A 14523-nucleotide genomic window follows, 5' to 3' on the forward strand; every position below is an offset into this window, starting at 1 on the left:
GGCAGTCCTAAGGCGGAAATACATAGCCATCCAAGCCTCACTCAAAAAAATAGAAAAATCCCGAATTCACCAACTAACTCTACACCTTAAAGAACTAGAGAAAAAGCAACAAACGATGCCTAAGCCACGCATTAGAAGAGAAATAATTAAAATTAGAGCAGAGATCAATGAATTAGAAACCAGAAACACAGCAGATCAAATCAACGAAACCAGAAGTTGGTTCTTTGAAAGAATAAGATCGATAAACCACTGGCCAGACTTATCCAAAAGAAAAGAGAAAGGACCCAAATTAATAAAATTATGAATGAAAGGGGAGAGATCACAACTAACACCAAGGAAATAGAAACAATTATTAGAAATTATTATCAACAACTATATGCTAATAAACTGAGCAATCTGGATGAAATGGAGGCCTTCCTGGAAACCTATAAGCTGCCAAGACTGAAACAGGAAGAAATTGACAACCTGAATAGGCCAATAACCAGTAACGAGATTGAAGCAGTGATCAAAAACCTCCCAAGAGTCCAGGGCCTGATGGATTCCCTGGGGAATTCTACCAAACATTCAAAGAAGAAATAAAACGTATTCTACTGAAGCTGTTTCAAAAAATAGAAACAGAAGGAAAACTTCCAAACTCATTCTATGAGGCCAGCATTACCTTAATCCCCAAACCAGGCAAAGACCCCATCAAAAAGGAGAATTTCAGACCGATATCCCTGATGAATATGGATTCCAAAATCCTCAACAAAATCCTAGCTCATAGGATCCAACAATACATTAAAAGGATCATCCACCATGACCAAGTGGGATTTATCCCTGGGATGCAATGGTGGTTCAACATTCACAAATCAATTGATGTGATAGAACACATTAATAAGAGGAGAGAGAAGAACCATATGGTCCTCTCAATTGATGCAGAAAAAGCATTTCACAAAATATAACATCTTTTCCTGATTAAAGCTCTCCAGAGTATAGGGATAGAGGGAACATTCCTCAAGTTCATAAAATCCATCTATGAAAAACCCACAGCGAATAACATCCTCAATGGGGAAAAGCTGAGAGCCTTTCCCTTAAGATCAGGAACACGTCAAGGATGCCCACTCTCGCCACTATTGTTCAATATAGTACTAGAAGTCCTAGCAACAGCAATCAGACAACAAAAAGAAATAAAAGGTATTCAGATTGGCAAAGAAGTCAAACTCTCTCTTTTCACAGATGACATGATACTTTATGTGGAAAACCCAAAAGACTCCACCCCGAAATTACTAGAACTCATACGGCAATTCAGTGATGTGGCGGGATACAAAATCAATGCACAGAAATCAGTTGCTTTCTTATACACTAACAACGCAACTGTAGAAAGAAAAATTAGAGAAACGATTCCATTTACAATAGCACCAAAAACCGTAAAATACCTTGGAATAAACCTAACCAAAGAGGTAAAGGATCTATACTCTAGGAACTACAAAACACTCATGAAAGAAATTGAAGAAGACACAAAAAGATGGAAAAATATTCCATGCTCATGGATCGGAAGAATAAACATTGTTAAAATGGCTATGCTACCCAGAGCAATCTATATCTTCAATGCCATCCCGATCAAAATTCCAATGACATTTTTTAAAGTGCTGGAACAAACAATCCTAAAATTTGTATGGAATCAGAAAAGACCCTGAACCGCCAAGGAAATGTTGAAAAAGAAAAACAAAGCTGGGGGCATCACGTTGCCCGATTTCAAGCTATATTACAAAGCTGTGATCACCAAGACAGCATGGTACTGGCACAAAAACAGACATATAGACCAAGGGAACAGAATAGAGAACCCAGGTATGGACCCTCAACTCTATGGTCAAATAATCTTTGACAAAGCAGGAAAAAACATGCAATGGAAAAAAGACAGTCTCTTCAATAAATGGTGCTGTGACAATTGGACAGCCACATGCAGAAGAATGAAACTCGACCATTCTCTAACACCATTCACAAAGATAAACTCAGAGTGGATGAAAGACCTCAATGTGAGACAGGAATCCATCCAAATCCTAGAGGAGAACATAGGCAGTAACCTCTTTGACATCGCCCACAGCAACTTCTTTCAAGATACGTCTCCAAAAGCTAGTGAAACAAAAGCAAAAATGAACTTTTGGGATTTCATCAAGATAAAAAGCTTCTGCACAGCAAAGAAAATAGTCAACAAAACAAAGAGGCAACCCACAGAATGGGAGAAAATATTTGCAAATGACACTACAGATAAAGGGCTGGTATCCAAGATCTATAAAGAACTTCTCAAACTCAATACCCAAAAAACAATCAAGTCAGGGGCGCCTGGGTGGCTCAGTTGGTTAAGCGACTGCCTTCGGCTCAGGTCATGATCCTGGAGTCCCGGGATCAAGTCCCACATCGGGCTCCCTGCTCGGCAGGGAGTCTGCTTCTCCCTCTGACCCTCCTCCCTCTCATGCTCTCTGTCTCTCATTGTCTCTCTCGCAAATAAATTTAAAAAAAAAAAAAAAAAAAAAATCAAGTCAAAAAGTGGGCAGAAGATATGAAAAGACACTTCTCTGAAGAAGACATACAAATGGCTAACAGACACATGAAAAAATGTTCATCATCATTAGCCATCAGGGAAATCCAAATCAAAACCACATTGAGATATCACCTTACACCAGTTAGAATGGCAAAAATGGACAGGGAAAGAAACAACAAATGTTGGAGAGGTTGTGGAGAAAGGGGAACCCTCTTACACTGTTGGTGGGAATGCAAGTTGGTACAGCCACTTTGGAAAACAGTGTGGAGGTTCCTCAAAAATTTAAAAAGAGCTACCCTATGACCCAGCAATTGCACTCCTGGGTATTTACCCCAAAGACACAGATGTAGTGAAAAGAAGGGCCATATGCACCCCAATGTTCATAGCAGCAATGTCCGCAATAGCCAAACTGTGGAAAGAGCTGAGATGCCCTTCAACAGATGAATGGATAAAGAAGATGTGGTCCGTATATACAATGGAATATTACTCAGCCATCAGAAAGGATGAATACCCAACTTTTACATCAACATGGATGGGACTGGAGGAGATTATGCTAAGTGAAATAAGTCAAGCAGAGAAAGTCAATTATCATATGGTTTCACTTATTTGTGGAACATAAGGAATAGCATGGAGGACACTAGGAGAAGGAAGGGAAAAATGAGGTGAGGGGGAATTGGAGGGAGAGATGAACCATGAGAGACTATGGAGTCTGAGAAACAAACAGGGTTTTAGGGGGGAGGGGGGAGGGGGGATTGGTTAGCCCAGTGATGGGTATTAAGGAGGGCACGTACTGCATGGAGCACTGGGTGTTATACGAAAACAATGGATCGTGGATCACCACATCAAAAACTAATGATGTACTGTATGGTGACTAACATAACATAATAAAATTTTTAAAAAAAAAACAGTTGATAAAATGAGAAATTGGTTGAAAAAGGAAAGAAAAAAAAATTAAAATTGAAAGACTAAAGAATCGTGGGGGGGAAAACATGAATTCTATATGCTATATTCCTCTAGCACTGGAGTTTTGCAGTTCCCAATGATCAGTAAACTTGGCCTTGGCTGGATGTTCTTGCTGATCTTCTGGGGGAGGGGTCCGTTGCGTTGATTCTCAATTGTCTTTGCCCCAGGCGGGATTGTAGTACCACCCTTGCCAGGAGGCCAGGCCAAGTAATCTGCTCTGGTTTGCTCTAAGTTCCTTTGGTTTCCTGAAGGTTTTCCCCGAAGCTTTAGAGGATGAGAATTAAAATAGCAGCTTCCCAATGTCCAGCTCAGGAGCCAAAAGCTTGGGACTGAACTCCTCAGTGTGCCCTCAGGAGAAGCAGTCAATCACTCCTGTCTCCCTGGTCTCCACCCGCACTCTGTGCTCACTCAGCCTGTGACAGTGTTTCCATCTCAGGCACGCTGACTCCGTTTCAAGTCTCCAAAGCCTGCAGACGCCTGTGGGGAGCACCTGTGCCGCTCCTCCCAGGGAAGGAAGGACAGTCCGACTGGTTCTGCTGTTTCTTGGGCCCCTGCTCGGCGAGCAGTTGCCCGACCATGCCACAGTTCACGGTTTATGGCAACCCCGAGCTGAGAGCCCACTCCTGGGCTCACTCTTTGCAGCCAGCTTCCCCTCTCTGATGCCTGGGAGCTCTGCTGCACTCAGGCATCCCTGGTCTTCCTGTGACCTGGAGGATCCTGACACCACACTGTCCCACTTAGGATTCCACCCCCGCTTCACTGTCTGAGCACCTTTCAGGCAAGGACGTCCCTCACTGGAGCTGACTTCTGAAAGTTCTGATTTTGCATTCTGCTGCTATATCACTGTTCTATGCCTCTATCCTATCTTCTGGAGGTTTGTGGAAATCTCTGGTATTCTTTGGCTTGTAAAAGCATTATTCTGATCTCTGTCTTCATCTTCATAGGGCATTCTCTGTGTGTTTTCCATGTCCTTCATAAGAACACCCATCCTACTGGATTAGGGGCCCAACCTATTTCATTATGCCCTCATCTTAACTGTATCTGCAATATGCAACTTATTTCCAGGTAAGGTCACATTATAAAGTACTGGGGTTTAGTACTTCAATATATGACACAATTCACCCACAAAAAGCAGCAAATGACCCTATTTCTTGACTCATATGGCTAAAAAATACCAAGAACTGAAGAAGAGAAGATTGATGTGTAGTTTGCAGATCTAAGCCTGCTCAGAGACCTAAAGCCCTTCAATGTAAGGGGAAGCTGAGTCCTCGTGAGCAAAAAAGCCAGTGTTTCTCCAATCATTTTCCAGAGGAATGTGTTACCATTTACCAGAGCAACTCTACATTGGTGAAAGAGTATACCCAACCCTTCCAGGAACTATTGGATATGAGGTCTAGCTGACACTGATACCAGGGCACCCCAAAGGGAGGCCAGATAATAAATGGAGTCCTGGCCCAAGTCCATCTCACAAATTGACCCAATGGGTCTGCAGGCCCACCATCTGGCCATGTTCCTGGTCCCTGAGTAATTGGGATGGATACATTTAGCAACAGCCAGAACTCAAACACTGGTTCTCCTACCTGTGAAATAAGAGCTGTTATGACAGAAAGGCACAAAGAAATCCCATGATTATGCTTCCCCCTTACCCCTGTTCCAGATAATAAATCAGAAAAACATTGTAGCCAGGTGAATAAAAACTCTCAAAGAGTGGCTCCTACAAAAACCATAAAGCTCATGGATGAATCAGCTCAATATGTTGGTGCAAGATGACAACTGCTATCAAACTATAGCGCCATGCATGAGTGAACTACTGTAGTGTTACTCAGAATGTAGTCCACAGACAAAAGTCAGTTCACAAACTATTTTCTATCATTCCGCAACAAAATATAAAAACAAATATAAAAAGTGAGACTACACATTTGAAAACATTTATAGCAATCAAGTGTGTGATTTTATTTTACAAAAGCATCAATCATGATGACTAAAAACAAAACAAAGCACAGACTCTATCTCACCAAGGCTGATCTAGCTATCTTACGAACATTAAATACCTGTCTGTGTGTGTTAGGCACCAAAGACACAGATGCGCAAACCATAGCCCCTGGGAAGATAAGGTATGTTCTGAGTGCTAGTGTATGAATAGAAGTTAGCTGGGAAAAGGAGAGAAGCAAGAGCATTCCAAGAAGAGGAGATGGCATATATGCAAAGCCATTTGGAGAACCATACCAAGTTTGTTAAGTCTAAACCCATGAGAGAATGCCAAGATAAAGGCAGAAGTAGAATCATTAAACAGTCTGGATGCCAGGCTTTTATAATGAAGGTGGCTAGTAATTATTAAAGGATTTTAAATAGAAGTTCATGATCAGATCTGTTTTTAACAAAGACTTTCTAGCAATAAGCCAGTTAAGAGTAATCCAGAGAGAAAAGAGCTAAGGAAATAGCATTCATGATGGGGACAGAGAAGAAAGGAGATACTCAAAAGGGATTTTGAAAGGAGGCCAAAACTTTCTAAAAGAAAGGAAGAAAGAGATGTCTAGGATGACTTGGGTTCTTCTATAACTCCTATATCCCCCTAGCAGAAAAGTCTTCTAGTTTGAACCCCTATTTTATATCTATCTTAGCAGACTTTTATTTCCATTACTTATTTATTCACATGTCTCTCTCCCCATGGTGAATTCATTACGGACAAAGATTATGGCTTATTCACTTTATATTGTCAGCAGCGCCAGAACTAAGATGAGGAAAGTAAGGAACTCACTTCTGGGTTCATGCCAGTGCAAGGCTGAATCTCCTGTTTTAAAAGTTTGATACTTCGTTCATCATGGATATTTTCTACTTACATTTTAATTTTTTTAAATGTTATTTGTCTTGATTACTGAGTTTTTTGGCACCCTCTTAAATTTTACACACAAGGCAAGTACCTCACTTACCTCATACTAGTTCCTGCCCTGATTCTCTGTGCCTAACGCAAGCAGGTACTTAAGTGCATGCTGAAAGAAGGAAAAGCAATCAAATGGCATAAGCAATAAGACAGATAGTGGTGGGTCACTCACAGAGAAAGGAGGAGCAACAGACCTTGGGAAAAAATAATGAGTTTATAATGCATGTCAGAAGCATTGCTAGGTGATTATCTTATAGATTCATTTATTATTAAACAAAGGCAGCATTTATAATAAGAAATATTAAAGGCTGACAGTACTCAAGGAATTGTCCTAAGGATATTTTCCCATTATCTTTTTAAAGCTTACATTAATATTTGAGGTATTACAGCAATATCCTATTTCACAGCTCAGCTTATGCGTTAACATTGCTTAGGTCACCAAGATAAGTTGTTCATTACAAAAATGTATCATTAATACTTACAATCTTTGATATTACCCTACCAAATACCCTATCAGCAAGGTCTAACCTGACCTCTTTATGTGAAATACCACCCCCATTACCTTATTTCCTTATCCCTGCTCACTTTCCTTCATAGCATGATTATCACTTGATACAGTATATATTGATTTATTATTTTTCTTCCCCCTTTAAAAAGATGAGCTCTATGAGAACATGGGATCTGTTTTATTCATAAGTTGTATCCTTAACACCTGGAATAAATATCACTGAAGGTCATGACAAAAGGTAGGAGGGTAGCTGAAACAAAAATAGGACAAAGAAAATAAATAAAGCCCTGTGTGGACACAAAACTAGGAGCTAGGAGCTCACAAGAATGTAACTGAAATCCCTAGGGGTCAAAAACAAATGTGCAATTGGTAACCAGAGTAATGAGCTTGAGAGCTTACCTATGGTTACCTTGGGGAGGTTTTCCAGTTAGGTAATCAGTGGACATAGGTTTTTACAGTTTTTGACCAGATAAGAACCAAATCTCTGCAGAAAGATGGTACCTTCAAATGGCTACCTGCTTGGGTATCACTGTCATACCAGAACATGAAAAAATACTTGCCTCAGCCTGGGTCCTGGGAAAAATGAAAAGGTGTCCCTGAGAATTATTTACTGTGACCTCCTCTCAAATCTTTGGGCCTTAAATTTATACTATCTACATGGTCTAGGAATCCCAACCCAAAAAACTGAAATACATATTGGTTCTGGGGTGTGCTAGTTATCAATTTATTGTCTATCAGCTCCAAGTCCACCCTTCTCTGTCCTGCTTTGTAATATTGGAGCTGTACCCTATAAATATTTCTCTTGTACCTGATGGCTCAATGTTAAGCTTTGCCAAGAGTATCCTGAAGGGACGAGGCTAGTCAGCCCATTGAGAAAAGATAAATGATTTCAAACAAACTGATTTTACTCATTAAATATAATAAAATATATAAGATTTGTTTCTGAAAACCCAATAGAAAGCTAATACCCAGAATTCTCACCTAACACACATTCTTTTCTTCCCATGGTAAAAAAAAAAAAAAAAAAAAAAGGTTGACTTCAAGCCAAGCTTAATTTTTCAAATATTAAAATATTCCCTAGTTACATCTAACATTTGAATAAATTTTCAGCTTCTTCAACTCAACAGATGTATTTTTGAAGATTTACAACCTCCTATCTACATGGATGGCTTTTAAGAAGCTTTTTAGGCTAGTAACCTCCAGTTTCATTTAGCATAAGATTGGTTGTTTATATACCCCATTTCACAATCCAAAATCTCCCCCATTTTACAGAATAACAAAGGGTTATGTACATTTTAGCTATAATAAGAATGAAAATCATTCAGAAAAAAAAAAAAAACAGGCTTGCCATGATTTTGACTTGCTCTATATTAACTTTAACTTCCTCGACATTAGAACTGTGAAGTGAAAAACATACCCCATCCCATATTCTAACAGGTACTGCCCTTATAATGGTTAATTTTATGTCCCAACTTCACTGGGCCATAGAGTACCCAGATATTTGGTCAAGCATTTTTCTGGGTGTTTCAATGAGGATGCTTTTAAATGAGATTAACATTTAAATCAGTAGATGAGGAAAGCCAATACCTTCCCTAAGGTGGGTGGGGCTCATCCAATCAGTTAAAGGTCTGAATAAAACCAAAAAGGTTGACCTTCCCCCAAGTAGGAGAAAATTGCTTCTGCTTGACTGCTTTCAAACTGGGATATGTTTTTTTCCTGCCTTTGGACTTGAACTGAAACATCAGCTCTTCCTGGGTCTTGAGCCTGCCAGCCTTCAGACTGAAACTATGCCATCAGCTCTCCTGGTTCTCAGGTCTTCTGGCTCACACTGAAACTACACTAGCAGATCTCCTAGGTCTCCAGCTTGTCAACTCACCCTGCAGATTTTGGGACTTGTCAGACTTCCTTATTACAAATCAATCTGTGTGTGTGTGTGTGTGTGTGTGTGTGTTTATTAGTTCTGTTTCTCTGGAGAACACCCCAAATGATCTCCTATTGTCCACCTCCCCACTAAAACATTTCCCTATAGGTATATACATGCTCCAGACCTTTCTTGCCCATTTTGAAAGATATTATGTTTACTGTCCCCTCTTTTCCTCTTCTCCATCCCTGCCATGCCACTACCTTCTAAAAAATATTCCTACCCTATCTCTGTAATTATGTAGCTAGAATATGAGCCGGCATCTTTTTTTTTTAATTTTATTTTATTATGTTATGTTAGTCACCATTCATTACATCATTAGTTTTTGATGCAGTGTTCCACGATTCACTGTTTGCGTATAACACCCAGTGCGCCACTCAATACGTGCCCTCAATACCCATCACCAGGCTAACCCATGCCCCCGGCCCCCTCCCCTCTAAAACCCTCAGTTTGTTTCTCAGAGGCCATAGTCTCTCATGGTTCGTCTCCCCACTCTGATTTCCCCCCCTTCATTTTTCCCTTCCTTTTTTTTTTTTTTTTAACATATAATGTATTATTTGTTTCAGAGGTACAGGTCTGTGATTCAACAGTCTTACACAATTCACAGCATTCACCACAGCACATACCCTCCCCAATGTCTATCACCCAGCCACCCCATGCCTCCCACCCCCCACCACTCCAGCAGCCCTCAGTTTGTTTCCTGAGATTAAGAATTCTTCTTATCAGTGAGGTCATATGATTCATGTCTTTCTCTGACTGATTTATTTTGCTTAGCATAATACCCTCTAGTTCCATCCACGTCGTTGCAAATGGCAAGAGTTCGTGTTTTTTGATGGCTGCACAATATTCCATTGTGTATATATACCACATCTTCTTTATCCATTCATCTGTTGATGGACATCTTGGCTCTTTCCATAGTTTGGCTATTGTGGACATGGCTGCTATAAACATTGGGGTGCATGTACCCCTTCGGATCACTATATTTGTATCTACCCAGTAGTGCAATTGCTGGGTCGTAGGGTTGAGCTGGCAACCTTTTGAAAAGACTGCCTACTCTCCAGGCCACAGTTGTTTGGCTGGGGGGAGGAAGGAACATCTGATCCAAGCTGGGCCAATCAGAGGCCTTACAACATGTAAGATTTGTGGGTTTTTTTTTTAATTTAGAAACTGAAGAGAGTTGATTGAAGGCCTTTTCTGCTAGCAGCCATGTACAGAAATCAGAGTTAGATTAGAATTAGAATACAGAATTCTAAGAGCATGAAGCAAATACACTGAAGCAGAGGCAAGAGCTGAAAAAAGAACCCTACTGATAATACCCAATTCCTCTGTCCTGTCGACTCCTAAAGCTTAGCCTCACCCTGCCTCTGTCTCAGTTATAGCAGTCAATAAATTCCCTTTTGACCTAAGCTGGTCTGAATTAGGTTTCAGTCAACTGCAACCAGAGGAGACACAGTAAATCCCTACTGTGTGCAAATCATTATGGAAATTTATATACCTGAAACTAAACACAACCAAACTAAATTCATGTATTTTATATTATCTGTTTTCCATGAATTGATAGTTTTCAAAAAATTAAATGTGTCCACTCTTTGACCTAAAAACATCAACATTGAGGCTACTTAAAACGCAAAATTTCCCCAAAAAGAATCTCTCTTTGCTTGTATTTATAAGGGACTTACCAAATCAGAAAGCACAATTAGAAACCATGATGAGTTCCATGTTCCCTGATGAACACTATGAAGTCCCATTAAAAATAATATATAAAAATAATACTATAATAGAAAATACTAAAAAATTCCACAATCTCTGAATCTTTCAGGAAAATCATGCATATTTATAAAACGAGGACATCAATAAATAAATATCTTCTTGGTACTTATAAATTTAGTGTTTTCCTCTAAGTCAGATAAAAGCTGAAATTTATTATCTTCTTATACATCATAGAACCCCTGTTACAGAGAAAGCATTTAATTATAAAGTAGTTATTAGTCTACAGGTCATATGAAAAATAAACTGGCCCTAAATTTCCTCTTCAACAAGACCAATGTTATTCTGTGAAATAGGAAAGATGGTGGCTTGGATTAACTAAAATTCAAATAAACACACAACCTTCAGTACTCAAATTCAATTAAATTCAAAGTCTATAACCATCTACTATTTTATCAAGTTGCTAACAACGGTTTTAAATGGCTGATTTCTCTAATCTCAAGCCCTGTATATTTTCCGGAATGATGTGCTAAGCAGCACAAATGTGAATAAAAAGAAAATAAAAGACAAAGAAGGAAACACGCATATGCACTTCAAAAATAAACATGTTAAGAATTTAGTCATGAAGGGTTTGTACCCTCTAATGATCATAGTTCCATGTAACTTCTTTTTTATTCATTCTAATTTCACCATTAGGAAAGAGAATCAGGTAACCTGAGAATGGGTGAGAGAGGAAAAGCAAGCTTGGAAGTAGTCAATACTTTTAATAAGGCAAGTGGAACAACTAGATGCTGAGAGATAAACAAGTTACTAAAAGCTTTAACAAAACGCAAAGCCCCATAATCAGCAGAAAGATCAGAAAGGTTAGGTATTCCATGTTTTCATTTTATAGAATTTCAGGAAATGTTATGAGCTTCATTTTCCCAACAGCACCCTAAGTACTAAATATAATATCTCAAGTTCAGTTCAAAGAACTATATTTTCACAAATTCTTATATAAATCAAAAACCCCTTATTCTACTGCAGTATTCTCAATCCCATCCCCATTAAGACTTCTCACACAATAACCACTCTGCCAAGAGAGTAGCAGAGGGATTATCAGAGAAGATATAAAGATTAGCACCTGCTAATACTAATATCCAATTCAGAAGTATTTGTCCATGTGATTCTAATCCAGTAAATATGTTTTAGAGTTATGAGCCTTTGGCATTTTGTGATATATGGCCTTCAATCTAAACAATGAAATGTTCAGAAAAGTTTTTGAGTCTCTGCTAAGGAAAGCATTTTAATCAAAGAGTCTGTCAAAATGAGATTAGAGTTAATATAAGTAACATCAATGAAAGGTTTGGCGGAAAAGATTAAATTCAGTAAATCTTAAATACTTAGTTACCTCAGGAGATTAATACAAGAAGGAAAAGACATGGATTCTTCATACATCTCACAATGAAGAAGAGAATGTGTATATAAAGGAGGGAGAGGGCATAAACATATATGCTTGCCTATGTATAAATCTTTACAGAGGATACATGAAAAACTGAAAGAATGGTTGCCTCTGGACTAAAGGACTGGGGGACCAGTGAATTGGGCTAAGAACACTAACTTTTCATTATATATTCTTCCAACTTATGGAATATTTGACTATATTTTCAATTCAATAAACAAATTTAAAATAAAAAGCATTAACCATGAATACAAATAACTTCTATGAAAGTAAAATATGTAAGCTACATGAAAAAGATACAAAGCACACTGGAGATTCAGAGGACAGAAAGATGACTCATCTATGAAAACAAGGAAACTATCAACAAGGAGATGGTACATGAGATGGGCCTTAAATGATGGGCAGAATAGATATATAAGAGAAATCATCCCAGGGAGGAGAATACTTGACTATAGACGCAAAGTTGGGAAAGGATGGGGCATGTTTAGGAAAGTATTCATGCAGAAGTTTAAGTCACATATAAGGTGCCATATTCTTTTTCTATGGCTGCTAACAAATTACCATATAATTAGAGCCTTAAATCAACACAAATTTATCATCTTATGGTTTCTGTGGCGAGGAGTCCATGTTAGGTTGGTCCTCTGCTCAGGTACTCATTAGGCTCAAATCAAAGTATCTGCCAGGGCTATGGTTTCATCTAAAGTGCGGGGTCCTCCTCCAGGATCACCGGTTGTGGGCTGAATTTAATTCCTTGCATTGCTAAGACTGACTCCCATTCTCAGATAAGAATAATGTACCTTTCGGGCGCCTGGGTGGTTAAGCGTCTGCCTTCAGCTTGGGTCATGATCCCAGGGTCCTGGGATCGAGTCCCACATCGGGCTCCCTGCTGGGTGGGGAGCCCGCTTCTCCCTCTGCCTCTCTCTCTCTCTCTCTGACTCTCATGAATAAAAAAACATTAAAAAAAAAAAGAATAATGTACCTTTCAATTAAAGTCAACTGATTTGTAACCTCATCACAGGTGTGATAACTCATCATATTCACACACTCACAAGTTCTGCCAGCACACAAAGAAGACTATACAGAAGCCACTCAAAAGAAGAGGATTATACAGGACATGTACATCACAGTAAGAATCTTCGGGAACATCTTAGAATTCTGCCTAGCACAGATGGTAATAGAAGATGAGAATAAAAATTCTTTAGGGCTATACCAAAATCCAACTAGTTTTCCCTATTTTTCTGTTCCCAAAGATGCTGCTGTGTGTAAAATGTATATATACAATTACAGCTGCAACCAAGAATCTTCCCATATTTGGTAACTCTATTCTTTGACTGTTGATGGTAGTCACTTCTAATATGGCCTATTTTACTAACTGGGAATATCTGCCTCTCTCTCACAGTCTTTAATTCAATATGAATCATTCCTACCTCTGAATGAGGTAATTCCTGGCTGGCTTCTCTGTTACTGTTAGATTAATACTGAACTTATTAAGGACCTCCCTCACTCCACAAAGACCTAGAATCTTTGTTGTGCATTTTCCCCTTTCTATTATTGGCTTTTATTTTTCTTGTCTTCTGTTAGTTCATGCTACAAAAGCAATTTTAGGTATTCTGTGGTTCTCTAGCCTCCATCTTATCTATCCAAGAAAGAAGAATTGCAAATTCTGCAAAATGTCAGTTCTAGGGCCATATGGATGATTAAGTATACACATAATTAATATTTCTACAGTGCTGAATACGACTCTTTAGGAACACAAGTCTCAGAGTTAGAAATACTTCTTTGATCTGGCAGCTTATATTTTTCTCATAGATAAAAATGAAAAGGTTTCATAACTTCTGCCTACTGATTTAGATGACAAATATGCTGATGGACAAAGAAGTAGAACACCATAAAAGAAGGCCACCTTATATAACTATTAGTCTCTCATAACAACATGGCACAAGGTTTGAGATCTTCTTCAGACAGCTACTACCACTGCTATAGTGATTTAACAAGGTGATCTGTATTCTCCAATTTTATTTTTTTATTTTTTTTTAGGTAAACTCTACACCCATTGTGAGGCTTGAACTCAAAACCCTGAGATCAAGAGTTGCATGCTCTATCAACTGAGCCTGTCAGGTGCCCCTGTATTCTCCAATTTTAAACAAAGCATTATTATGTCTTCTTCTAAGAAAAGGGGTATTTATTAAGAATTACTGTTTGATGGTAGAAATGGTAAAATAAACATTGCTAGCGATAATTAAAATTTTAATAGTCTTAGCTTACAAACAATGGCTTTCAAATTTGCAAACAGACTGTCAGGCCAAGTACAAGAGTCAGCTTTTTTTAATAGCAGTTTTATAGCATAATAGGTAATTAAGCCAACAAATACTAAATGAGTCCCCACTAAGTGTAAGGCACTGTCTAGTAGGTGGGTGATGGTGGAGAAGAAAAATTACAGGATGAATCAAATATGAATTCTACCCTCAAGTTATTTATAAGTGAAAAGAAAATCCTGAGGGCAGGATCAACCCAATTTTCCTTTCCCTTCTGTAGCAGACAGACTCTTTAGGTGATCCCTACCATCCCCAACTCCTGGTGT

The 14523-nt window shown here is 38.7% G+C and overlaps 1 protein-coding gene across 13 annotated transcripts in view; it reads right to left on the reverse strand.

Moving 5' to 3' along the window:
- The window catches only part of ANKS1B (ankyrin repeat and sterile alpha motif domain containing 1B), a 1095895-nt gene that overhangs the window by 1037586 nt on the left and 43786 nt on the right, over positions 1–14523 (reverse strand). The window lies entirely within an intron of this gene.

This window comes from Phoca vitulina, unplaced genomic scaffold, assembly GCF_004348235.1.
Source record: "Phoca vitulina isolate PV1807 unplaced genomic scaffold, GSC_HSeal_1.0 scaffold19, whole genome shotgun sequence".
NCBI lineage: Eukaryota > Metazoa > Chordata > Mammalia > Carnivora > Phocidae > Phoca > Phoca vitulina.